Below are 25,093 nucleotides of genomic sequence, written 5' to 3' on the forward strand. Positions count from 1 at the left end.
TTGAATCGCTTACATAACACTAAGGAACTCGTTGAGGCCAGCATGAAGTCAGCCCAGGCTCGTTCCAAGGTGTACTATGATAAGTCAGCCCGTCAAAGGACGTTTTGTATCGGGGACCAGGTGATGTTGCTGAGAAGTTCAAGGCAGAATAAGCTCGAAGTACAGTGGGAAGGACCGGCTGAAGTCGTTGCAAAGCTTTCTAACACTAACTACGCAGTGAAAATTCCCGGTAGGCGTAAAGAAGTGCGCATTTATCATTGCAATCTTATGAAGCCTTATGTGCAGAGGGAAGCCGTGGTAAATCTAACGTTAAACCTTCCCGAGGAGATGGGGGACAACTTGATTTGCCTCAGCGGAAAAGGAAGCAACGCTCAGGAGCTTCTCAAAAAGACGGAGCAGAGAGGAGAACTAAAGAAATCCCAGCTGTCCGATCTGGGCGAGATAATAACAGAGTTTGAGGCCTGCTTCGTGGACAGGCCAGGCAGAACTGATTTGACTGAGCACGATATTGAGCTGACTTCAGACGTGCCAGTGCGATCAAGGTGCTACCGATTTTCTCCAAGGCAAAGAGAAATTCTGGATAGGGAAGTAACTCGCATGCTGGAATTGGGAGTAATAAAACCCTCGGAAAGCGATTATGCTTCGCCTATGATCTTAGTAGAAGCTCCAGGTAAAGACCCTAGGCCTGTGGTAGACTACCGAAAGCTAAATTCTCTCACCAGGGATCAAGTGTATCCTATTCCGAATATTGAGGAGAGAGTAGAACAGGTCAGTAGAGCGGCATATGTGACTACGCTGGACCTTACTCGAGGATACTGGCAAGTACCGCTCACTGAACGCGCCAGCAGATACGCGGCTTTCGTCACTCCGACGGGCAGCTACCAGCCAACAATGATGAGTTTCGGGCTCAAAAATGCTCCATTTTGTTTTTCCCGACTCATGGATAGGGTTTTAAAGGGGTGTGAAACATTCGCGGTGCCTTATTTAGACGACATTGCGGTTTTTTCCGACTCATGGGCGGACCATATGGTACATCTAAGAGCTGTACTGAGCCTTTTGCGTCAAGCTGGACTAACCGTAAAGGCCGAGAAATGTTGCCTGGCAAGGGCGACCGTGGACTACTTGGGTCACAATGTAGGTCAAGGTTTCAGGAAACCCAGCGAGATTAAGATTTCTGCGGTAGCAGACTACCCGCGGCCGAGCACGAAGACGGAAATTCGAGCATTCCTGGGTCTGACTGGGTACTACAATCACTACATCCCTAACTATTCAGCTTTGGCTAGCCCTCTGACCGACGCTCTCCGCAAGACAGAACCGACAAATGTAGTCTGGGACGAACAAAAGGAAGCCTCCTTCGTAAACCTGAAGGCTGTGCTGATTAGCCGTCCGGTATTGCGAGCTCCAGACTATGGCCGAGAATTCACGGTCCAGTGTGATGCCAGTGATCGAGGGTTAGGTGCTGTTCTCTGCCAGAGAGATGACGACGGTAATGAGCACCCCGTGCTCTACTTGAGCAGAAAACTGAGTTCTAGAGAGAGGGCTTATTGCGCGTCAGAGAAGGAATGCGCTTGCATTGTATGGGCCATTCAAAAATTGCAGTGCTATCTTGGAGGGGCCAAATTCACCGTAGAGACGGACCATTGTCCCCTGGCTTGGCTGCAAACTGCGACATCGAAGAACAGTCGCCTTCTTAGGTGGAGCTTGATTTTACAGCAGTACAATTTTGAAATAAGATACAAAAAGGGGAAGTTAAATGGGAATGCGGACGCGCTTAGCCGCTCTTTCTAAGCGGTCCGAGATGTTCCTCACCATGTATCCAAATTGATAATCAGGTTTTTTTTTTTTTTTTTTTTTTTTTTTTTTTTTTTTTTTTTTTCGTGCGCTTGAATATAGATGACTATGTAAAGCAGCACGTTTGGTTTTCGAGGCATACGTGGGTCCTGAACGTCTTGAGAGTGGGCTTTTCTCGAACAACAATGGCAGTTTTCTTTTGACCTGGTCTCTTCAGACGGGAGCCGAGTGCTTGCTTCGACATGTGGTTGAGTTTCAGATAGCTCAAGCAATTTGGCCTACAACAATCAAGACAACGCGACAAGCAACAGCGAGCTTCAAGCGTTCACGTGCAGGCCATTAAGTCGTCTCTTCATGCAGCAGCTGCGGCTGCTGCCCTCCGAGTCTCTTCTGGCGGGGGAGGAGGCTGTTACGACCAAGCATCCGCATTTGCGCGCTCTATTGTTCGCCTGTGGGCATGGAAAAGTTTTGTGAATATGTGGTGATGGTCCATTGGCTCTAAGTGAGCCTGTTTCCAGGAATCCTGTTTTGTAAGCATGTTTTGCTTTGTGGACAACCTGCAAATGCCAAATTGGCCCTGTCAAGAGAACATCTGGAAAAACACAAAGAAACGTCCCCCTGCGGGAAATAGCAGGAAGTGCTTTCTTTTGTTCACCCTTCCAGTCGAGAAGTGCTATCCTCCAGTGATGAATTCCTCCTATCCAAAGGAGACGACAGAGTGACATGTCCGCTGACGTGCAGGACAAGAGAAGAGCATGACTCATACGGCCATTAAGTGATTTCCCGGGAATGCAGGAAAGATTTGCAATTGTCGAAAAGGGACCATGTTGGGAGCCCTATGCGGCGCCACGTGCACTCGGGTTTCTGAGAAGTAAAACCCCCAGAACCAGCCTGTGGTTTCTTTGCTGAAGAATAGAAATGTACCTCCTCTCCTCGCCGTTCCCAAGCTTTTCCCGCCAACAAGTGATCACGCCCAACGAATGAATGCCGGACCAGTCAGTGCTTCAGACCATCAGTGCAGTGATGTGTTCGATTGGATGCCGATACCTGAGGGGCGTGCCCTGGATTTGGTTGGTCAGCATCTTCAGAGAGGGGCTGGACATAGGGGGTTTTTAAGGACGCTGCAGAGCACGAAATGTCGCTCTGGGCCCTGGGTAAACGGCTCATCCAGTCGCTTCTCGCTATGAACTCTTAACGCTTGTCATTTTGCTGATGTACCCTTCTTCTTCATGTAAATATTCTTGTAAATACGTTTTCTCAAAGTGCCAGTAAACCTGCTTGTACATATTTTACCAACTTCGAAGATTCAGTCCTTCTTCAACCCGGAGTCTCTGCACGCTACCAAGTGAAGGCCGGGTCGCCATAGCCCCAGCGTCACAACAAGCACCACAATATCGTAGCGCATGAATGCGTCAGTCACGTGATTAGTTTTTTTTTATTTCGCGGGCTTTCTATAGGTGGGAAAAACTATGCACGTGAGGTTTTCTTTATCGGGAATAAATGAAATGGGGGTTTCAAAAGGTCCTCCACTACTTCGCAAATCACATTTATTTGAAAGCAATACTTAGTAAATTAGAATTGCAAAATGAAAAATTGCCTGCACTGTATCGTTCGTTGTGTCGTCCAAGTAACCGCCGAGACCAGTTCCGAGCAAACGAAAGCCGCCTCAGCGTTTATTAGCGCTCGTTTTATACAGGCTCCGGGAAAGGGCACACAAGTGGCGAGCATACTCCGATGATGCTGCACGCAGGCTCGCATCGCTTATCTACACGATACACACACAAGTGGCGAGCATGCGCCGATGATGCTGCACGCAGGCTCGCATCGCTTATCTACACGATACACACACAAGTGGCGAGCATGCGCCGATGATGCTGCACGCAGGCTCGCATCGCTTATCTACACGATACATCTTCCTTTGCTTGCACAGAAAAAGAACAATCTAAACCCATTTGAAATTGTGACAGAAAACAATCACACTCACAGTTCAGTTCACACTCACAACAAAACACAGTTCTGGAGGTTCAAAGTTTCCTCACGGAACCTGCATAAAGTTGTCACCATATCCCAACCGCTGTGGTTGCCTTCTCTCGCGCTGGGATCTTCTTGGTGCTGGTGTCGGTGGGGAGGGTGCAGTGATGGGCCCGTTTTCATCGTTTGGTTGGACCTGGCAGGAGGGTCCGTTCTCTTGGCTGTCATCTGGCATGTCGTCATCGCTGTGCAACATGCTGAAAGGCTCAGCCGTCGCCATGAGGTGTTGTCGGTTGCGTCGCAATACTCTACCGTCTTCGGTGGCAACCTGGTAGGACCTTGGTTGAGCCTGTGCATTAAGAACCTTGGCTTTCGGGGACCAACAGTCTCCGCGTACTCTGACAACCTGTCCTTTCTGTAGCGGTGGAAGACTACGTCTTGGGGGTCGGCATTGTTTATGTTTCCTTACAGATTTGCTTGGAGCTTCGCTGAAGTCTGGGAGAGGTGTCCGAAGTCGTCTACCCTGAAGTAACTCTCCAGGCGACTGACCGTCTTCTAGCGGACTGCTCCTGTAAGCGAGCAATCCAAGCCAAAAGTCATCATTCACCTCAGATGTCTTCTTCAAAATTCTCTTTACAATTTGGACGCCTTTTTCCGCGAGACCGTTCGAGCAGGGAAACCGCGGGCTGGAAGTTATGTGTTTGAAATCGTACTTTTTTTTTTTTTGCGAAGTTTATTGCCTCAGGGCATAAAAGGAATGTTATGATGGATGAAGGGTGTGGTCAAATAAATGAAAAAAGGTTGGCTGATGCAATGAAATCGAGGAGTGAACGATGATGCGGTCCCAGTGTCCAAACAGCATATGACTGCGGATTATGGGGGGAGAGGCCAGCTGCCACCAGGTGCCGGATCCGCGTTGGCTTCAACGCTGGACAATCCCACAGTAGGTGATGGATGTCAGCTTCTATATTTCTTGACTTGCAGATGGGGCACCCAGGGTGTGGATATAAATACCGAAATTGTGGCCACTTTCGGATCACTGCTGGTGTTAGGGCCACCCCAACTCGAATCCTCCGAAGCGCCACCTCCTCTGCACGGGTTAGACCGCGGGGGAGGCTTACCGTACACGGAGAGGTATAAGAGCACGTGTACGGCGCCGGAGGTGCTCCTTTCTTGTTAAAAACAGGGTGGCATTGTCCAATTTTATGAGGTTTGGCGATGTCGATGTTGAGTTTGAAAGGCGGGTAGCAGAATCTACTTGGCTTTGAGCACTTAAAAGGTCACGCGGGGTCCATTCAATACGAATTGGATTTGGTATGCGAGCCGCTAGACTGTGTATGTTCTGGCAGATTTCCGGGCTACTACTAACTCGTCTAAGTAGCTTTGTCACCTGGAGAGCATCTGTACGTATGATAATATGGGCCGTGGGAAGCATGGGAATGGTGGTCACAGAGCGAAGCGTCTCTTGCACTGCAAGCAGTTCCGCACAAAAAGAAGATGGAGGTTCCGGTAATTGAAATGTTGACGTCTTGTTCAATGAAGATTTGCTAGGACAGTAAACTGCTGTTATCACTTCACAGGCTTTGATGCTTGCGTCGACGTAAATTATAATGGAACCATGTGGCAAGCGGGCGTCTTGTTCCATAATTCGGTCGCGAAGTGACGACGCCGTTTCCTGTGTTCTTGGTCGGCGTAAATCAGTTGGCTTGTTACCGCTCAGCTGTACAAAACGCCAAGGGGGAAGAACTGGCAGTGGCGGTGGTAGTATTGGATGTTTCGAAGCATAAGCCTTCAGAGCGCACGTTGCGTGAGAGAGTGTGGCCTTAAGCTTGCGTGCATCACGTCGTTGTTGCACCAGTTCATCTATTGTGTTTAGTTGTGCGTTTTCTTGGAGCGCCACGACTGGTGTAATGCGAGGGAGGCAGGTGATGACCCTCATTGCCTCTCGATTTATAGCCTCAAGTCGATCCCATTGTGCCCTTGTCAAATGCTGAAATTGGGCTTGATAAACAAGGCGCGGTTGCACAACTGCCCTCACCAACTGTCTCGCAACATCTGAGCGAGCGCCGCCCATTTTTGGAGCAATGCGTCTAATTAAACCCAGTGTCTGTAACGCCTGTTTTTTAGCGCCAGACAGCCATGTAGTTCCAGTTCCTGACTCATGAATTGTTAAGCCCAATATTTTTACTGTTGGACTTTCCTGAAGTGGCGTTCCGGATAGATGTAGACGAATAGGAGTTGCCGATAGTTTACGGCGGCCCCAGCGGTTGGCGACTGATATGAACGTAGTTTTACTGGCGGAAAGTTCAAGGCCAATGGAAGATGCATATGTGCACGTAATATCTAAAGCTGATTGCAGGGCCGATGATTGAGTCAGTAGGTCGTTGTGTGTGCTCCACACCGTGATGTCATCAGCGTATATTAAGAATTTAACATCAGAAATTTCATGTAACCGCCATGCAAGTGAGATAAACGCAATATTAATTAATGTTGGTGACAACACCGATCCCTGGGGCACGCCGCGAAGAGGGACAAATGATCCTATGGCCTCGTTATTGAGGCGTATTGCAAATTGTCTACTTTCAAGGAAAGATTTTACAAAATTGCGTACTCTAAGTGGTAAATGAAGCATGTCAATTGAATCCAGAGTGGCAGCATGACTGATATTATCGTAAGCCTTTTCTACATCCATGGCAAGGACGGTGCGTACATTGTGGCTGCGTGTTGATGATAATACGGATGACGCCAAGACAGCCAATCCGTCTTCTGTGCCTATAGATGGTCGAAAGCCAATCTGGGCCGGGTGGTAGAAACCGTGATGTTCAAGCCACGACGAGATTCGTGTGGCGAGCATTTTCTCAGCAATCTTACAAATTGTTACCGTTAAGGAAATAGGTCGAAAGTTGCTTAGGTCTGTTGGGGCTTTCCCCGGCTTTGGAATAGGGATCACAATAGCCGATTTCCAGCTGTCTGGTACATCGCCGTCTAGCCATACCTTGTTAATGGTGTCAAGGAGTTGAGGAAGTGCATCACCACTGAGGTTCTTATAAACCTCGTACGTAATGGAGTCCGGACCGGGCGCTATCTTTCGGTTGGCTTCATCTATAGCTGCAAGCAATTCGGGCATGGAGAATGGGCTCGCGATTCCCTCGGTGTCGGCAGCAGATGGCAGCTTATCGACATGGGCTGGCATGCCCCACAAGTGAGGTCTTGTAACTGGTGCAGGCAACACGTCGTACTTGGGGAAAAACTTGCGTGCTGCTTGTCTTGCGAAATCATTCGGAGACAAGTTTGCTGCAAAGCATGCTGTGGCCGCTGCATCAGGACGACGACAACCGTGCTCCATGGCATGGAAAGTTCCCCAAAGATGGGCATTCGATGACTGTGTGGAGAACTGCTCGCACCACAGGTACCATTGTCGTGAGAGATCACGCTCATACCTTCGAGCCTTAGCAGTAATGTAATTTAGTCTTGTACGTGCATGCGCAGAAGTTGGGTCTCTGGTTGCAGTCAATTCCGCTTGTCGACGAGCAGCCCACAAGTTGAGCAGAGGCACATCCGGTGTTGGTCGACCAACCTCCACCCAGGTAATGGTTGTAGCCTCATTTAGTGCTCTTTTTATGCGGTCTAGAAGCGATGGTGCCGACTCCACAGAGTGGTTTTGAAGAATGGCGCGGAAATTGTCCCAATGGACAACTGCACACTTGCGGCGTAATCGTCGGGCCTGTGATGGATAGAGACCGATGACAATAGGATGATGGTCACTGCCCCAGCAGTCCGGCTCTAAGTGCCACGAGGGGGTGCCGGTTCCTGACCACCACGTAAGATCTGGAGCGTATGTTCCACTCCTAGTATGAAGCACAGTCCTTGTTGGTGTATCTGGATGGTTCAGGAGAATAAACAGCGCATCCGTAAAGGCGTCTCGCACTCGCCTGAAGCGAGGACTTAAGGTGGGGTATCCCCAGTCCGGGTGAGGCGCATTGAAGTCACCCTCAACTAAAACTGGACATCCCGGGTATTGTTGCCTAACATTCAGTAACCACCCCAAGTTTATGCGGGAGGGAGAGCCACCACCAGGTCTTACATAGACTGACACAACTACAACAGTTGCCTTACCAAATTTGACTGCCACTGCAACAACCTCCTGATATGAAGTACACCAATTTTCCAGATCAAGGCGTACCTGAGGAAACCGTGTGTCAACATACACAGCCACCTTTCCCGGAGGAGTATCCGTGTGCACACGTCGGTCGTCCATGGAAGGAGACACGTATCCACTGAAACCAGGAATGGGTGGCAACGCGTTCGTCTCCTGCAGTAGCATGGCCCATACATAAAGTTTGTTCATGCGAAGACGGGATTTCAGCTCTCCAACCTTTGTGGAGAGCCCTCTACAGTTCCACTGAAGGACACCGCGATACCTTGCAGTCGCCATCTTGATTATGAGTCCAGATGTCGCAAAAGCACAGATGTCAGGTTAGATAATTGAGTGACCATAAACCTCAGTAACGATTTCGAAGAGTTATCAGGCAGGGCAGCAGAAGACTTTTGGGAATCAGTGAACGGCATGGGAGTGTGGGACATAATCGTTGGCGAGGCAGCCTTGATATTCGCGGTCTGAGATTCCGTTGCTCGCCTACGACGAGCAACGATGTTTGCGGAGCTTATAGACCTCCGCTAAAAGCCTTTCAATTTGGTCGTCAACTGCTGTCACATCGTCCTGCGGAGGTTCCGGCATGTCCTTCCCGTTTGTACTCTGTTTGTGACGACGTTGTGCACTCACATTAGCGCTGTAAGCATGTGGTGTACAGATTGCCGGTGGCTCTGTCTCAGATAGCTGTGGCCATTCATCGTCATCCAATTGGAGAGCCTCGAATCTGTTGAATGTCTGAATCGGTGGTGAAGTACCCTGTTGAGACCATTGCCTTTGTATTCCACGACGGACCTTTTGAGTTGCTTTCTGCTTTGTTGGGCAAGTTGGAGAGGTGATGTCATGGTCATTAGCTTTGCAAAGTCCGCATCGGTAAGATACTGTTTCTTCTGGCATACCGTCATCTGGTGTTGTAAAAGGACAGGACCTATGCATATGTCCAGGTCGGAAACAGGTATAACAGTAGACGACACTTGGTTTATAAGGTCGAGGGCGTAGAATGCAGCCATAATAGTATAGGCGAGTTGGGGGAGTCACGGGGCCTTGCAAGGTGACGATGCAAGAGCGCCCCTTTCCCATGCGACGAGCTTGAATCACACGATGAGTAGGGCAGTAGAGCTCACGCTGAAGTGTAGCCTGGTCCTCGTCAACGTCTACGTTGTAGACAATGCAGCGTTGTAGATTGGAACCATCAACAAGGTAAACCTGGACTGGAACCGAGACTTCGCTTGTTACTGAAATACACTTAAGTGTTTGAAGACACTCAACAGCAGCCAAACTCGGGAGCCACACAGCAATTGTATTCGACTTCTTCCTGGCCGTGAAACCACGGAAACCCTTGGTTCCAAGACATGCGTCCAGATTCGCCTGAATAACTCTGTTCGGTATCTCAGTAAGGCACTTGGTTGTCAGAGCCTTAATGGTTACTTTATAGCATGGTGATCCGGGTGTTGAAAATACCGGGTGATCAGTTGTTGTACAGGAACGCTTGCCTTGTGAACTGTTTGCGGTAGATGATCCCGGTGCAATGTCTTCTGAAGGACGCTTCTGAGCACCGCGCTGTGCCGCCCGTCCAGAAGGTAGCGCTGAAGACACGTCCATTGGCGTGCTCGGCTGCTCACTCACATTGGTGGAAACTCATCACCAAGTGGAAGCTGGTTAGCCATTCCCGACCTCCGCCCTCGGGACAGATCACTCACGGGCTGATGTGCATTTTGAGACGGCAGGATATGTGCTGCAGCCGATGGACCAGGAGCAGGAACCAGGAGTTGGGACCCAGGCTCGGATGTCAATTGTGCGGTCGGTAATGCCGTCGAGACTGGCGGCGCCGACGAAGGCACCTCCGCCAGCGTGCCACGGACGGCACTAGGCCTAGTCCCAGAGCGCAGTTCAGCTGCAGCAATTACGTGATGAATGCCACTCTACCAGATGATACATGAGCGGTCGGAATCTCCTCGGACTCTGAGAAGTCAATTCTCTTGATGTAAGGATCGTATTTACGCGAAAGGTGAGGTTTTCACTCAAGCGATGAGCAGCCACCTCAGCAGAGACACTTCGTCGTTGTTGTTCGAAATCGTACTTCTTCGCAAACAATGCAAACTCGTGACTCGCAAACTGCGGACCATTGTCCGTGCAGACTTCAATAGGCAATCCATACCGCGCGAACACTGCGCTGAGCTTATTCACAACTGTGGCCGTCGTTGTGTTGCATAGCAGTTCTACATCTGGAAAGTTGGATAGCGCATCAAAAAAGCAAAGGTACGATTTTCCAGCCCACTGAAAAATATCGACACCCACTCGGTACCAGGCATGTTCAGGCACTGGGCGGTCCAAAAGTGGTTCACTTTGTTGTCGGTAGGCGTACTTCTGACACACTGCACCCAGACGGCCACTGACGTCCGACGGACAACCGAACTCGGCCGCAACTCGGCGGCCGATTTCGGACGTCCGCCGGAATTCCGGCGTACGTACGAAAGCGGATGGTCGAATCCGTTCGCCCAGCGGACAGCCGCCGTCCCACTGAGCACAGAATATCTTGTAGCTGTCTTGATATGTCTATATTGGTCACATATATCTTGAGCTATCAAAGACATCTACAAGACGTCGCTTGGTGCTAGTCTAGAAGACATCATCGGCAAGATGTCTGGAATCTGTCTAGTGAAGAATTTTTATGTCTTCAGCTACGCAAGACAGTTATTAGCCGGCTAACGCCAGATGTCTTCTAGAGTTCTGCTTCAGAAGTCTACCATACTTCCTAACAAGACGTTTCAGGGTCACATATGCGCCTATAGTGCAATATGTACACAATTTAACTGGACGACACTGTTCTGCATACTCTAAGTATAAATTGTCGAAGGTTTGTTCTAGCAATTTTTCAGCTTGCAAAATACTGTATCCAAAGTGCCTGCGCTTTTGAATTAAGCATGCAATTTGGGCTGTTTCCAGCATGCAGGACCAATATGGCACCAAGAAATGCTGTTTAGGCGATGGGTATCTGAACATAATGTACAAAAGCCGCTGACACCTTCATTTCTGCAGCCGATAGCCACACGCGTACTGTGTTCGACCTCACTCGGCGCAGTCCAGTCCGCCGGAAGACTCCAAACTCCGAGTGTTCACAACGACAAAGTAAGCTATAGATGTATCCGTGTGTGATAAAAGCCAGTAGTTCGCACAGAGGAAAGATTTGCTGCGCCGATGTTAATACGGAACGCCAGCTATGCACGATCCGCCATTCCCAAACTTCGCGCGCCGTGGCCTTTTCGCACCCCTCCTCTTTACAGCGAGATAGAAAATAGTGCGCCAAAATAATTACGCAAGACACAGGTTGTATTTACCGTTTTGAAACAAATACGTCATAAGCAACAGTTACATTTTACTTGTATAGCTTGTTTTATGAAATATATTTCAGATTTCTATTGTTTTTAAAGTTATTGTATCAATGCGCTGCTCGGAGCTGGCCATTTCAAATTTTCGTCGTGTCTAGTCGTGTCTGCACGTTAGGCCGTTGGTTTGTGACTGCGTTGAAAATGTATCCCGCACAGCGGCTGCTACTTCTGGCTGCAAGGCAAGCTTCGTTGGGTGAGTAAGAAATTGTTTCTTCTAAATGAGTCACTTAATGGAGCAGTAAAGTGACTGAGTGTTTTCTTTTTACGATAAAAATGCTGCAAGGACCGTTGTTTGCATCCGCCGGCGCAGGCTGTATGGGCGAGCAAGATAGCGCGCGCGGACCGTTTAGTCAGTACGAAAGGCGGTGTTTTATGGCGCATCTATAGTTTTGTGCATGCAGGAAGGTTTTTCGCTTGTAATTCCACTCGCCGCGTTTCGTGAACTGCCATTGGCGGCGGAACCTCGCGATGTAATTCTTCAAAATGAGCTTGGCGATCCGACGTCTTTCGTTGATTGCCGCTGGTTCTAACACTTTCCCAGGAAACACAACTGAGCACGAAAGTCTGCATGCTTAGTGTGGCCTTCACTCTGCAGCAAGATACAGAAAATACGCACCGTCGAGTGGAAGCCGTGCATTGTTTCTCAGCCTGCAGAGCTTACGCGCTAAGTTATGCCGCGGTTGCGAAAAAGAAAGAGAACGATCTCAATAAGCCGCCTTAGAGGGGAGGGTAAGGTGCATTCTGGCCACAGCGACTCTCCCAACTGCTAGCAAAATACTCTCGGCCTGTTCACAGGCACAAGTTGAAACACATAGCGAGATAGGAACGGCGTACGAACATTCTGCAGTGATTTAATTTTAATAGTTCATAAAATGTTTACAGTCAGCCATTACATTGCCGTGATTAAGTGGTTTTACATTTTCATATAGTCAGAAAGCACAATTTAGTTCTTTTTAAGTTCCTGAACTGCATGCTGTGTGATGTGCTGGTGCTCTATTTCCTTTGGTCCTCAGTTTTTTTTTTTTTTTTTTATTCGCGGAAATGTTTTAAGAAATTAAGCTTCAGTTGAATTGGTACAGAAAGAAATCGAAAGCAAATCTTTCAGACGGACCTCATATAACGAAAAGCCTATTATAATACACAAAAACATATCAATTTCATTTGTTTTCTTGCTTCAGGGCCAATAGACTCTTCCTATCCAGAACTGGGAAAAGAAAAGAGAGTACTGAATCATAACTTACTTTTAAGGCGTATAGAATGTAGCCATGTTATAAATGGGTTCAGTGTATGCCTTCTGGCTGTCCTCAACAACAAAGCTGTGACTCCACGCAAACCTTTTGATAGCATATGGACTCCTCCCGAAGTGAAGGTGTTTGGCATCAAAGGTGAAATACCTTCATTTAATTTCAGTTCAGTTCAGTCATGTCCGACTCTTCGTGACCCTATGGACCATGTCACGCCACACTTTCCGGTCTCTCACTATCTTCCTAGCATCACATAACTTCCTCTGCAGTGCCTCGAGGATGCCATCTAACCATCGCGTTCGCTGCCTACCCCTTCTCCGGCGACCCTCAACCTTTTCCAGCATCAAATCTTTCTCCAGCGACTCCTCTCTTCTCATCAGATGACCAAAGTAGCTGAGCTTTAACTTTAGAATTAATTAACTTAGAATTAACTTTAGAATTTAGAATTTAATGCTCTTTTTCACATTGTGCTGTTGTGTCTGTGTTTGGTGCTCTTGTTATTTTGTGTCTGCGGGAATTTTCATGTAAACAAAACACTTACCCAACAGCTCAAGCAAGTGAGCTATGCATTCTTTTTTTCTTTTTTTGCTCTGGGTGCATGCTCACTGTTTAAAATATTGCTTTCATTTGTTCTAGGAAAACCTGGTGATGCATACATACGTAGGTACCTACATATATACATGCATAGATACATACATAGGTAATGCATCCATACATAGATACATGATACATAGATTTATTTCTTCTCTACATATGTCGAATGAAACACTTAGTAAACTCAGAGGCAGGAACCTTACCCAGCATAGAAAGTGACTCTCAATAAAAAAAGAAATGTATAAATCAGGAAAATGGTGGTTCTCTTCAGGTGTGTCTGTTGGTGAAGACAAGAAAATGTTTTAGCCTTCGAGGTCATCAAGGAGTTATTAATATACATATATTATACTCAGCACTATTTTGTGCTGCTAGTGCGTGTCTTGGTTAAACATATTTCTATTGTGTACTCAGTACTCTCAACCTTATGTGACATATTTTGAGGTTAAATTCTTATCCTATGTTTTGTAGTCAGTGATTTGCTTTATTAAACTTCACAAGAAATCTTTAAAGCATTGCAACACCTTGCAGGTTGCCACCACCTCCACAGCTGCCTAGCAACTATCCTTTTCCTGTCTGTGCTGCAAACACAACTTAGCAATGAGGGCCACAGGACTGACATCTCACTGGGCAGTCGCGGGCTACTGACTGAATACACAGGTATGGTTTGACTGTGCCAAAAACTTAGAGTTGCCAACAGTGGGACTTTTTCCTTCTGTTTGGGAGCTCATATATCTAAATCGTGCTTTTGATTTTAATCCTGGCAGGTGTGACATGGAAAGCCTTCAACACCAATGAAACTTAGTTTTGCCGACGTCACAAAAGAGTGGTTGGTGTTTGCCTTGTGACAAAGACCAAGTCCACATCTAAAGGCGCTGCACAGCCACCATGAACAGTGCCACAATAGCAAGCAGCTGGGATCAAGGCACCTTCTGTGCTCATTTACAACTCAAGTTTGAAGCTTTGTAATTTTGCAAAGGTAGGCCTCCAACAATTGACAGAGAGGAGCCTCCCAATCAATTGAGCCACAAAGGAATTCCCCCTTTCATGGCAGTAGGTGACAAAAAGAGGCAGTGCAGCTGGTGTTCAGTACCGATAAAGAAAAAGCTGCCCAGCCTAGTTAGCTGTGGACAAGGGCTGAAGTGGTACCAGTGTTGAGAACGATCTGATTGGCAGAAAAGCCTCCTTTGAGGGATATTCGCCCCTTCATTCTTAATTTGTAACTGACTGCAGTGGATCTGATAGCCCCGGAAGTTTTCTTTTTTTTTTTTTTAATTTTCTCTGCCCTCTAGGGTTGTACAGAATAACAGATGCACAACCCATGCCAGCTCCCTCATTTTACGATGCTTTCATGCCAGAATGTTGGCAGTGGTATTCAGACCTTGTTTTTTTTTTCAATGCCTTTTCTCCATGCATAATAACAGGCTATTTAGCGTAACACAGTCGCACACAAGACAGAGGACACCATCAGCACTTACAACTGTTCAGCGGAAAGCAGCCGATATACATAGCCTACTCAGGTGATGCGCACGGGTACAAGGCAACATGGAAACAGCACCATTTTGTCAAACTATGCGTGAGAAATTTTTCTTCAGTCTCATAAGAAAAACCAATTTGCTGCTGACACAGCTGTAACCTGCTTTTTTATATGAAGGGCTTCTAGTGTTTCATGAGCCGTTACCCACAGTTTTCACAATTGGTGCAAACCCTACGGTGCAAGAGAAGTCGCTCACCTTCATTGTTAATGTCTTTTGCATGTTCCCTAAGTTGGCCATTGACGCAGAATCCTGCTTGTGCAAAATAAGATTTTTCTACATGACAGTAGAACTTTATAGACGGTGGTGCACTTTACGAAATGATGGCCATGTCTCTTCTGACAGCCGACCTGTTTGCTTTCGTAGCTTATGTGATGGCTTAGCTGAGCAAGCTTTCAGGGAGCAGAGGATACCATCTATACATTAAACAGGTTTGAGCTGTGTCAGTGACACTTCAGCTTTTCTTTGAGGCTGAACAGATATTTCTCATACCTGCTTTGATAAGATTGGTGCTGTTTTCCTGTTGCCTTGTACATGTGCACATCAGCAGTGAAAGCTATGCGTCGACTGCTTTCCCCTAAATAAACAGTTGTAGTAAGTACACGTGGTGTCTTCTTTCTTGTGTGTGTCTGTGTTATGCTAAATACCTTTTTTATTTCTGAAAACCAACTATCTCAGCAGTTAACTTCCTTCTTTTTATACCAGCAGAATGTGAAGAGCAGCACCGTGTGCAACACTGAATTTTATTCTCTTTTTTTTTTGCTGTGCCTTCTGTACTCCTCGCAAGCTGTTTGCTGCACTACAAAAGGTAAGGGCAGTTGGTGCCATCATGGCTGGTTCATGCTGCCCTTATCTTTTGTAGTGCTGCAAACAGCTTTAGATATGGAATATAGTGGTTGGTATGTACAATGACAGGGATGCGAAACTTTTGCTCCTTCCTTTTTTTTTCCTTATGGTGCCTTCTAGTGTTTCTTGTAGAGTGATGTATGACCCTTACCTGCTACCTTTTCCTTAGTACTTTTTAGTTATGATAGTAGAATGTAACTATGACAGGCATGCAGCCATTGCATTTTTTTTTTCAGTGCATTCTAGTCATGCTAACAGGAAAAGCAGCAGTGAAGCAGTCTTGGCTTCTTTTTTTTTGCAGTGTAGATTTTTTAATGGAATTGATGTCGTGCCTATTGCTCAAGTGTTTGTGCAGTTTCTACAAGATGTATGTATGACCAGCATTCAGTTGGTGACATGCATGCACATATAGTATGAAATGCAACACGTGATGATGGTCTTTTGTGAAAGCGCCTTTTTCTGTATACTGAAGCTTTTTCATTCGAATTTGTTGCTTTGTTTTATTTTGTACAAAAATTATGCAGATAGTTCGTTCGACCACTCAACCAGTTTTGTACACTTTTGCATACCTATCCCTGTTTATTTCTAGTCATTTCCTGTTCTTGTTTGGAGTATGGATGTTGTCATTCTTTTGTAAAAAGATCATTTTAAGCTTGGAGAGAACTGCATTATTATTTTGTCATTTTCATACCACTTGTAGTGTCTAGTTTCTGTGCTTGTAACTTCGTAGCGCACTGTTGAAAAAAAAATCAAATATATGATTTACACATTTTGTTTCCTAGCACCTTTTGTAGTTATTGCCGAATCTCCCAAAGAGCACCCAACCATGGCTGTCCACCGTACAGTGTGGCATGTTTTGTAACAAAGAATGTGTACAGTTCTCACTTACTGTTTGCAGTTTTAATGTCTGTGAGAATGAATGGCAATGTGCATCATTCTTTACATGTCATGTGTTCATGAGTTGGCTCTTTCTGGTGTTTTCTTCCTTGGTACAATATTAGGCTTCAGAGAACCACATTTTTTCATTTGCATACTGTTGCTTGTGGCTTTCCTTGCTTTTAACATGCATGAGATTAAGTTGCCTATTTGCAATGTATAATGTTGAGGAAATTAAAGAGTTCTGTAGTTTACTCATCTCATTTTCTAGCATTGGGTGCAGTTACTACCAAACTTTCTAAAGAGCACCTGATGGCCATTAACAGTGAAATGTGGCACGCTTTGTAATAAAAACATACAGTTCTCATTACTAGACAACAGTTGTAGTGCGTGAGTATTAATGATTTACAATTGTACATCAGTTTAGCTTGCATCATAACTGAATGTGTGAAAGAGCACTGTGGGTGTGTGACGGCAATGCAGCTTTAGTTGTAGTAGCATCTGGTGAGACTATTTTTTGTCTGGCAGTGGTGTTGAAAACCTCTACAAATACATAAGCATTTCAGACAGTTTTGCGAGAAATAGCAGGGAATAAATAATTTAGAGCATTGCAGGAGATTCTAGAGCTCATTTTAGACATTCAGAATCTATTTTAATGATCTCTAGATGATGACTTGCAAGACGTCTTGCAGCTTAAAAAAGTGGGTGCATTAGTTGAGCTAGAAGGCAGCTACAAGAAGTACCAAGACATATAAAAACATCTTTCATATCTTGTCAAAGCATCTTTTAAATGTCTATCAGCTGTCTTGGGTGCCACTTCAGATGTCTATAAGGTGACTTGTTTATCTTGGGCAAGATGCCTTATAGCTATCTGCTAGACTGACTTACGTTTAGTAAGTTATTTGTCTTCCAGATTTCTAGGAGATATCTTGCAAGACGTCTTGTAGCCTAAAAAAGTGGGTGCATTAGCTGAGCTACAAGATCACTACAAGAAATATCAAGACATCTGGCAATGTCTTGCATATCTTGTCGAGACATATTATATACGTTTAGTAGCCATCTCAGAGGTCTACTGAGACATCTATCGGGCATCTTGCTTGTCTTGGCAAGACAGTTTATAGCCGTCTCATAGATGGGTTGGTGTTTACTGGGGTACGTCCGCCACTGGATTTGCTTTTACACAGCTATGATATAGTTTGTAGTCGTCGTGCTCGTCTGAACTGCGTATAAATCAGTAATGCCGTCAAGTCTGCATTATATGATGCCAGAGCGAATCGATGCGATACAAAGCGTTTCCATTAAACAGTTTTTTTTATTTTCCGCATGTTTCATCGTTGAATTCTTCCATCCAAAATTTTTGATTAAAAGTTAAATGACCATTAAACATGTTTCTATCATGATGCTTCGGTGAAATTTTAATCAGTGGCTGAATAGACGCAGCAAGCAGCAAGCTCAAAAAGAACGAAACCGAACCTATCCTCAAAAAAATCTGAAATGAGCCAATCCAATCCACCTAACAAGTTGAAGTTTAGTCATGGAAGATGGCTTCACGTTTCCGTGTTCTGCATTTTCTGCGCAGTTACAAATACCTACGGCTGTAATGCACTGCTAGCATTGTTTTTGCTGTGGCTTGGTGCGGCTGGCGCACTTTGTTCACCCGCTGATTCCAAAGTAAGTATTTCACCGAACTTTTGTTTCTTTAGTTGAAATTTTCGATGCACCGATAGTGGTGAGCTTTTGCGTAAGGAAACAGCTCTGTACAGCAGCCGAACGGTCGAGTGTTTTAGGCGAGACTGACAGGATGGCTCCGCGCCGACTAACTAAAGTGCAGCTTCAAGTCTGAGGGCCATCTTTTCGGCATTACTGGACGCTGCGCCAGTAAGCAGCGCAACTTCTCTGTCTCTGATAAAGGAGTGCCTGCCCGAGCTTTAAAGGAGTTAATTTGTTAACCATGCGCAACGTGCTGAGTTGTAAAAACTATACGAGAAAACTTTTGCACTCCTCGAGCCCATCGTGCGACATGCCTACACTTGTGAAAACGTCGCGAGTTTTTTTTTTTTTTTTAATGGACAGCCGCTGATCTTTCTCTCTCGAGCTTTACGGCAACTACAGTTTCTAGAAGGAACGGCTGTAGCTACTAAATAACTAAAGGTTTAGTACTCTCCTTCAGCTTTGACAAACCAGGACAGCACCTTGCGCATGTTGGTTATGCATGTGGGACCGAACCGCGCAGAACAACCGGACAAGGAGATAGAGAAAAAAAAAAGTCAGCACTTGTCTTTTTCTTGACCCGTTGTTCTGCGCTGTTCTGGCACGAATTTGACATACCGCCGCCGCGATACAGTTGGGCTGTGAGCTCTGGTGCCTGCAACGCCTTCTTTTATGCAAAACAAGCGTACTGGAAGGCCATGCAAGCCGCGGGCTCAAAAAAAAAAAAAAAAAACCGAGTTGAGCAAAAGTGAGATGAAAACAAAATTGTTGTTGCTTTGTCCTTACAGATATTCAAAGGCTCCTCAGAACTTCACTGCATTATTGACAGCGAGATAATACCAAAGCTGCACTAGAGCCATGCAGCACCTTATAGTGCATGATACTGAGCTTATGTGTCGCACTGAAAGCTCTTACCATGTTCTTAGATTATCATATTAAAGTAGCTTTAAACCCATGCTTGTTAATACAGTGATAGCCATAAATTGAATCTAGGGCATCATGCTCACATACAAGGCTTCTGATAACCGCTGGTCACATGATGTGGGCTATAGCAGAAACCTGTACCTGGTCATCTTACAAGCATTTGTGCAATTGATGCTTTTAATGTGTTGTAAAAGATTTTGTGTTCTGTTTCTGTATGGGAATGCTTTCCTTATTGAAGGCTAACATTTGGCTTGCTACAGCAAAACCTCTACCTAGTCATCCTAAAAACAGCACCGCAGTTGGTGCTTTTAATGTATTGTAAAAGTATTTGTGTTCTGCTTCTGTATGGCAATGCTTTTCTTGTTGAAGACTAGCATGAGGCTTCCAAAAATTTTTCAGATGCCATTTGCTGTAGCCGATTTCGTAGGCCAACAGGAAGCAGCACTTTGAACATGGAAAACTGTCATCCACGGGGGAAGAACAGCAACATCCCTTTGCATTCTCATTTCTTTGGTATGGCTAAAAGTGAGTATTGTATCATTATTTATATTATTAATATTGAATCATGATTGTCAGTGTTGAAGTTGTTTGAGCGTGATGATTTTAAACACACAGGACATCCCTTCGACATTAAGGTTTAAGCTTGTTTACATGTAGGATGTAGAACTGGTTTCAACAAACTTTATGCAGCAAATTCTTTTTACATTGTCCACCATGTTACTTTTTGTCATTGGACACAGTCGTCCACTCTTAGCTTGAATGGGAATGTGTGGCATGCAGTTTGCAAAATAGCAATGCATCCGTCACAGCCATGCATCAAGGCTAAGTGGCTTGTGCGTAGAGGGACCAGCCGCTCCAGATTCACGTCATCTGCCTCTTTGCTCCGGTGTGCAGACGTGCATTGAGGCAAAGTGGTTTATTTGTAGAGAAACCAGGAGCTTCTTTGTCACATCTGGCTGTTTGTTACGGTGTGCAGATGCGCATTGAGGCAAAATGGCTGATGTGTAGAGGGACCAGGAGCTGCTGCTTAACGTCCTTCGCCTCTTTACTACAGTGCACAGCCGTGCATTGATGCTAAGTGGCTTGTGCATGGAGGGCCCAGGAGCTGCAGCTTCATGTCTGCCTCTTCGCTCAGGTACGCAGGTGCGTATTGAGGCAAAATGGCTTATGCATAGAGGGACCAGGAGCAGCTGTGTGGCGTAGTGTGTATATTTGCTATGGTGCGTATCGAAGTACAATGGGGGGCTCATGTGTAAAGGTACAATGAGCTGCTGCGTCATGTCGTCTGCCTCTTTACTATGGTGCGCAGGCATGCATCAAGGCAAAGTGGCTTATGCATAGAAGGACCAGGAGCTGTTGCTTCACATCTGCTATGATGCGCAGCTGCGTATTGTGGGTGGTGGTGGAAAACATTGCCATCAGATACAAATACAGGAGGTTACTAGCTGACCCTGAGGGGGCCTGTCCTGACAAAAACAAGGGGTCCCTAGTTTGGGACCCCAGTGGTGGTAGAGGGACTAGAGGCTGGTACTTCACGCTGTCTGCCTCTTCGCTACGGTGTGCAGCTGCGATGGATGCAGTGGCATCTCAAAAAATGAATGCCACGCACTCGCATGTTCAGCCTGAGTGGACGACTGTGTACCTGCTATAGCTTTGTTATTCATAGAATAAACCTAGGCCAAGTTGGATAAATTATAGCTCACCTCATATGTGGTCAGCAAAGAAAAGCCACTCCAGAAAATCTGATGCATTTACTGTCATAGGGTTCTTATTCATATACATGCTACTGACAAGTCAGATTCTTCACCTTCAGAATTGCCAGAAAAATAACCAAGGGTGCGTCTGCAATAGTCTAGCTTGCTCTTTCTCTGCAGACTTGAGTCAGATGTGTGTTCCATTGCTGTGGGTGGGACAGGCGTAAATCTTTGATTTTAAGCTTGCAACAAGTATGTTATTGTAGTTTAAAGGCAAAACGGTACTAATAATCGTAGCCCCCCGTAGCCTTTATCCCCTTTTAATAGTGTTGCTAGACACTGAATTACTAGTTTACTCTGCACTGTTTCTGTCTAGTTAATGTGCGGAGATGTACATATATTTATATGACTTGGAGTTGTCGACTTTGTACTTAGAAACATTGTAGTGCTATCTGATGTGTTGCTTTCATTTCTTTAATGATTTCTGTAAGGGATCGGTGGGTATGCTAGGCACCATTATTAGTCTGCTCTTTTTGGGTCACCTGTTCAATGCCCAGCTGCGGCCGTCTCCCACTTGCCCTCGGACAGGAGGCGGAGAGACGCGCACAGATAGGCAGCTACAGCAGCTACAGTGCTTAACGGAAACGTAGGCAGAGAGGGAAAGAAGTCCCTTCTTCCGAGGACTTTGCTGTCGCACTCGAAGACGCGGGGACAGGCAGTTTGTTCTCGTTGCTGTGTCATGTAGGGGGCTCATTTTTATTTAAGGAGCTTTACGAACAGTATACAACTAAGGGGTCCTTAGTACTAAGCGTACTAAGGGATCCTTAGTACGCTGACTGGACCCATCACCCGGAGGCAGCACAGCTTTGAAACGAGCACCTCTTTTGGAAGAACTGTTTATCGTTCAAAGAAAAAACACTGTCAGGTTGAAGGGTGTAAGGCCCTCTTCCTTGTTGGGGAGCCCATAAAAGTGACAATTATTCAGTGCAGGAGCGCTGAGTGGGGTCTCGTTGAGGATTCCAACCCTGGATGTTATAAATGGTGGGAGATAGCGGCGTTGAAAAAGGGCAAGTGTGTAACAGTGACGGTATGATGTGGGTTGGCTCTTCTGATGTGGTCCGCAATGGTGCTGACTCGGACGCCAATAATTGCAATAATTGCCCTGTAAAAGGAGCCGCCAAGGATGCAAGCTTTGCACAATGGTTGCGCACGTGGGACACCGTTTTGATGGGTTCTAATTATTTACTTTTTTTTTCCTAGGGGAGAGAGTTTGGCATGTGACCTAGTGAGCCAATCATTTCGAGGTCCATTCTCTAAATTCCGTTTGTTGTGAAACGAATTTGTTGTCCCTTTTGCATTGCTTGTATTAGGGAGAGGGTGAAGAACTTATGAAAGTGGAAAGACATGCCAAAATGTTTGTTAGCCAGTCATGTGTGAGTTCGTTGTCATCGGGGAGAAGAAATGTGGGCGGAGTCCCGAAGTTAATGAAACGGCCCCGCGGCCTGGAGAACTCGTTCTGAGCTAGATTTTGATCTCTTTACTCTTCGGCATAGATCATGGTCATTGTTTCACCTGTTGTAAATACGTACATTCATGTATAAAATTTTCAGTTCATCTTCCTCTCCGTGTGCAAGTTGTTGTGGCCAGATGCAGTAAATTCACTATTTTCATTTCTATATAATGTGCCTTTCTGAAGATGGTGATCTCTTTTGTCCAATCCTGTAAGAAAGCTGCAAAGCGCTCCCAAATCTTCCACAAAACTGTGTGATATCTTTAATACTAACTGCGGCTTGGTGTCACTCAAAACATGTAATTGAGGTAGATTTCTTCCCCCCCCCCCCTCTTTTTGTTCGTTCAAATGAGGATCAGCGGACACTAACTCTTGCTTTTGTAATGCCCTAGGCCCCGCCTTAAGGTAGTACTCCAATGTCGATACCATTTTTATAGCTATGGCTGTCCAACAGCACTAATGTCTTTTATACACTTCTTTTACTAATCTCTTACCCAAGTGGTGGCTTATACTGCGGGGGCGAAAGTCTGGACAGTATGTCTGTAGATTTTGGACTAGAATCGCGATGTAAACGAATTGTGACCTTATTTCTCTTGCACACATGAAAGAACTAACGTTCAACTTTCACATCGACAAGTATGGTCCGAGTTTCCTGGTCGATGTGAAAGTTATGTGCTTTGATTGCAGTTTGTGTAGTCCACACACTTGTCCCCGATATTACATAGGGGCAAATTAGGCGCCTTTACAGGGGCAGTTTCTTTGGCGCCCACTACCTTCCCCATAAAAAAGCTACAGTGTTTCTTGTGAACAACTGGCTGCATTTATAAATACCATTATTTTTTTTGTAATTTGTTGTGCGTAGTTGAGAAATCCATGACATACATCCATGCTGCATGCTGCCGGTAATACATCAGGAGCTTTTGGTTATCAGCTTTTTGTAACTATAAGCCTTGCTATTGTAATGTCACATATAACGCTGTGGGTAAACAAATAACTTTACTTTTAACTCTTGTAGAAGCATGAACACTGCGCAATCACTGCGGCGGGCTATGCTTCCACATTGGGCTTTAGCCACATGTCAAATGTCTATCTTTATTCTGCTGCAGCAGCTTGCATGTTATCAGATAAGTTAATTCGTCGCAGCTGCTCTAAGGAGACGCTTTCTAGACGCTTGTAGCCTAGATGTTGATGTCGATATACCCCCGACACGCCCAGGGAATGTCTTCAGTAGAGGGTACATGGAAACCAGCGAAATGTGCAGTTTACAGAACAAAAAGGTAACAATTTTAAACGATGTTATTATTGATCACTTCTTTTCAGAGCAGGAACAATGACTTTAGAAATCTGCCTGTTAAACCGCTCAAAATGCAGGTTTCTGCCGCCAATGCGTACCTGTGTAATACTGCAATGCTCTGGCTGTGCTTTATGTTCATATACAGCATCCTTTATGCTTAGTTTCTCTGCATGTGCACTCCATGTCTTGGGCATTGCTGAGGGCGCATAGCAGCAAGCATAACATGCCATGTTTGTTCAGAGTGGCATGTTCAAAGAGACGACATAAAAACATTAAAATACTGAATGCCAGGTTCTGGTCAAACTACGTTTGTATCTTTCCTTATTCTGCATGGGTTTTGCTGCAGTTATATGACCTTTCTATATAGTATGTGACAGTTCTGAATGGAGATGCATGCGTACAGTGCCATCTGGAAAAAGCAATTGAGAGAAACTGGCAGTTGCCCTTGGAGATGTGTAATCAAAGTTCAGCACAGATAGCTTGAATTTCATTTTCCCTTCTATTGCAGGAGGAGCCCAACCTGCTCTTCCATCTGAGGCCTGAAAGACCAGCAACAGCTGATCGAGCAAATGCACAGGATAGTAACTGCTCCTGGAATCCCGGCCTGCGGAGGCCGCCCACACAGAACTCGATCATCTCGCTAATTCCGAAATATTAGGTTTCAATAAATACCTTTTCCTCCACCACCTCCCCAAGGGAAGAGCTGTCACGGCCAAGTATAATTAAAAAAAATTATTCAAGTAGATTCTTAATACTCCAGTTGGCCTGCATTTTACCATGCCATTCCTTAACATCGACATTTTTTTAGTGTAGACTATTTATGCATGCAGTTTTTGCAATAAAGGCAAAAAAAAAATGCTTTTTTTACAACCTCGCATGCTGGTATGCCTATGCACATAGCATGTTTTCAGGAATGGTGCATTTGTGTAAAGCTCAGCTAGCATATGTGCCTCTTTGATGGAAATTTTAATTGCACACTACTGTTCAGTGCTTTGTGTGTGAAAGTAAAGCAGACAACAGGAAACTTGAACCTGTTGCATATTCTATTGTCTGCTTTACTCTCACGGCAAAGGCATTGAGCACTAGTATGTGACTGAAATTTCCATGGCACATGCTTGCTGAGCTTTACACGAATGTTATTGGCAAGTTTTTACACGAATAGCGGGCCCTGCAAGCATGTTCCGGGAAACGTCCGAATGTCCGCCTCCGGCTGCCCGTCGGACGTCCGTGGGACGCGATCCGGATCCACGAACGATAGTCCGACGGACGTCCGCTGTACGTATATCGAACATAACCGGACTTCCGTCGGATGTCCGAAGGTACGAGAACGGACGTCCGTCGGTCGACCGTCGGACGTCTATGGCCGTCTGGGTGCGCATCTCTTGATGAGGGCTTCAATGGGCTTCCGAGCAAACGAAAGCCGCCTCAGCGTTTATTAGCGCTCGTTTTATACAGGCTCCGGGAAAAGGGCACACAAGTGGCGAGCATGCGCCGATGATGCTGCACGCAGGCTCACATCGCTTATCTACACGATACACACACAAGGGGCGAGCATGCGCCGATGATGC

At 45.8% G+C, this 25,093-nt stretch overlaps 2 long non-coding RNA genes across 2 annotated transcripts; both read left to right on the top strand.

The window, feature by feature from the left end:
* Window positions 1-11,076: 11,076 nt before the first annotated feature.
* LOC146201420 (uncharacterized) lies at window positions 11,077-16,656 on the top strand. Its single transcript, XR_014705346.1, has 3 exons — window positions 11,077-11,494; window positions 13,668-13,796; window positions 13,904-16,656. It is a non-coding gene; the product is annotated as an uncharacterized LOC146201420 (long non-coding RNA).
* A 1,250-nt stretch (window positions 16,657-17,906) lies between these two features.
* LOC146201421 (uncharacterized) lies at window positions 17,907-24,211 on the top strand. Its single transcript, XR_014705347.1, has 3 exons — window positions 17,907-18,064; window positions 19,427-19,552; window positions 24,034-24,211. It is a non-coding gene; the product is annotated as an uncharacterized LOC146201421 (long non-coding RNA).
* Window positions 24,212-25,093: the final 882 nt, after the last annotated feature.

This window comes from Amblyomma maculatum, chromosome 2 (assembly GCF_055883805.1).
Source record: "Amblyomma maculatum isolate TAMU_Amacu chromosome 2, ASM5588380v1, whole genome shotgun sequence".
Classification (NCBI taxonomy): Eukaryota; Metazoa; Arthropoda; class Arachnida; order Ixodida; family Ixodidae; genus Amblyomma; species Amblyomma maculatum.